A 3,305-nucleotide genomic window follows, 5' to 3' on the forward strand; every position below is an offset into this window, starting at 1 on the left:
AAAATATTACTTTCCATAACCTTACTTGTAATTGAACAACACTATGCAAAAATTAATTGCTGAGGCTAATACCACAGACTAACAGACATAACACTTCGAACAAATTTTCAATAAAATCATCGTTTGGATGATTGCAGTACTTTACGTTAGTAACACTAGCACCATCTGCTGTCGTGTTCGCGCTGCGTCATGTATTTCGACATCAGCGCCAGCGTTACTGCATGTGTCAAATGGGGAACTACAAAATATGTATGAGATTGCATGACAGCGCCCCAGACGACGTTTTCGCGCGATGGCTGTTATTCGATTGAAATTTTGAAATGAACGTTTTTTGCGGCGATGGAGCTAGGTTCCAGAGTTACGTCTGTTAGTCTGTGCTAATACTGTGCATCACTCTAGCCCTGTTTATTTTTGATGATAACAGAAATATGACTTTCAAACATGTTATCTTCGTTGTTCTTTGGTATCTTGAAACTGATTAATTTTTTTCTGATTGATACTGACCCAAATTGAATTTTAACATGCTCATAAAATTTTATGTCAATTTTAAATTATCTGTGAATATACATTTTCTACTGAAAACTGTAATTCGTTATCGATACTTTTTCCATGAGCTTGTAACTGCAGGAAAAAAAAGTGACATCTTTGCCGCTTTGTGATCGGTGAGTGAACCATCTTTCACAATATATAATAAAATAGATATAGAAGGAAGTTTATTTTCTACTAAATCGTACTCAATTTATTATTTTATAGAAGGTTGCCTTCTCGCGTATTAGGGAAAATTGACTGTATTAGAATGAAAAATATTCATCAATGTTAAAATGAATAATTTTTCTTCTAAAAGAGAGTGCTGCCAATAAATAATCAAAATACAGACCCCATGAACTAGTTTCAGTTCCAAGTCGTTTGAGGTGTCGCTTGATGAACTCAGGCTGACGACCTAGATACTTGCCGACCTAGTACTGCTTTGCCTATATTGCCTATACACTACATTGCCGGAACATATTCATATTTTGGAGGATGTTGAGCTTGAATTGGTTAAAACAAATCAAGAAAACTACAAAATGTTATTAAACGTAACCGCTCATTGTTGGCACATGTGTGCCAAAATCGAACCGTGCCAAAAGTAAAACGAACTCAAATCAAACAGAGCTTCAAATGCAAATATAAAACTATTGTAGTCCTACGTCAACTATGCGGTCGTGTCTTGGATACCACCCCCCTACTATTTTCCCCACAGCATAAGGTATGTTGTCTAGCTATGGTATTCTTTGAAATAATGACTAAAAGCTTAAGAAGCTTACTGTTCTCAATTGTTAGATTTTAATTTTCAATGATTGATATTACTTATGGAATGTAACAAAATTTTATACTCCAATTCTATATAAACTGATGACTGTTAAAGCAAAGCAGGAGGGTTGTGGGTACGTTTCCAGAGGTTTTGAGATCTCCAATGGAATATACAGTTGTCAATGACACATAATAATTGAAACGAAAAGTCTTTTCAAACTTTCCCTTTTTAGGCTACCTGGAGACGCCACTATGTGTATAAAGACTGTTTATAAGCCACGTTCTCATAACTAATTACTTGATGTATCAATTTGATCCAGCCATACATTTTTCTATAATTCATATGAGATATAGTTTCTGATCAACCTCCTAAAGCCCCTTAATAGTCCACGTTGTTTATGGTTGTCCCTATACTTACTGTTTTATCCAGCTAGCTGGCATCTCTATCTTATTTGCTTTGCTCCGTTAGGAGCTAACATCACTGCGGATCCGCAATTTGCGGGCCCCATTGACAGATGCTATGTTATGCGTATGAAAAGTGGCGGTGATATGCTATCTCGTTTACACACACGCTGAGATGTTAGTCCTCGAAACATGGCGGGATGCCAGCTAGCTGGTTTTATCATGTTAGTCATGTCGATTATTCGTAGACATACTACTTTTCATTTAACAGGTATTAAATTCAACTTTTTGTTTTTGGACGGTATTCAAAATTCGCGGTTTTTTCGCGGCATTCTTTTCTTTAGAAAACACCAAATAAAGTGCTCTTAGTAATATAATAAAAAACTGTTTTATTTTATTTAATGTAGGTACCTACTGTAATTTAACCGAACGATTCATGATTTCTTTGCAGTGAGGACTACTGTGTTAAATTGTCTTCAATCATATTTTGGTGTCGGCAGGCACATATTATTCAAGTTATTCTGACTCACGTTGCATTTCGCATAATATATTATAATATCAATCTCACTGTTGCGTATTTTTTAAAATGCAAAAATGCTTACTACTTGAACTAAGTTGGTACATCTTGAAACTTCGATTTTGCGAACTCTGGGCTATCAGGCAGGGCTCCAATCGCCAAAATCTTTGCTCGAAGAGGATCTAGTAACTGAGCCGGCCGAAAACAGTTCAACCCAGGCTGACAAAATCTCGTTGGAAGAGAGCAGTACTGTGTACTATTCCATCAAATTGGTTGGGTAAAAAAAGGCCTCCCGTTACCATCGAGGTGCGCATTAATCTTAAGATTTGTCCGTGTTGCTGGTTTTCGCGGCATTTCGCGGTTTTTTGTTAATTTCGCGGCCGATGCTGGATTTCGCGGAATTCGCGGCTTCCGCGAAATCGTGATTTACCACTGTCCCTACCTGTATCCTTTGGTGTCCTCGCAATAGCCTACGAACACACCTTTTACAGCCTTCGGATCGAACTTTCGACGCTTAACTTTTGGTACATGAACCATCACACTAGAGCCTAAAACTTTAAGATGACGTAAATCGGGTCTTTTTCCGCTCCAAATTTTTTCAGGCGTTTTCAGGCCGCCTCAGCCCAGAACGATTCCCGCATGCAAGCACCAGCCAGGCGATGGATCTCAGAGTTTCGTGTTCTCGAAGGGGTGTTTAGGATCATACGTAATATTTTATTCTGAACAATCTGAAGTTTAAGATGGTGGGTTTTAGCGCAGCCCTCCCAGACAGGCAAAGCGTACTCTATGACCGGTATTATTATTTGCTTGTGAACGGCAAGCTTGTTGGTGAGGGAAAGGGTGGATTTTCTATTAATGAGAGGATAGAGGGATTTGGTCAGCATGTTGCACTTGGTAACAGTTTTCTCTACGTGTGAACGAAATAGAAGCTTTTGGTCCAGGGAGAGACCAAGATAGACAACCTCACTCGACCATTCGATGGAAGTGTTATTAAGATGGATTCTCACATCGGCAGATGGAACAAGTCGAGTTGATTTTGAATGCGGGAATATAATAGCCTGGGTCTTAGCTGCATTTATGCAGATCTTCCAGTTGT

Source organism: Wyeomyia smithii, chromosome 1, assembly GCF_029784165.1.
Source record: "Wyeomyia smithii strain HCP4-BCI-WySm-NY-G18 chromosome 1, ASM2978416v1, whole genome shotgun sequence".
In the NCBI taxonomy this organism is placed as follows: domain Eukaryota; kingdom Metazoa; phylum Arthropoda; class Insecta; order Diptera; family Culicidae; genus Wyeomyia; species Wyeomyia smithii.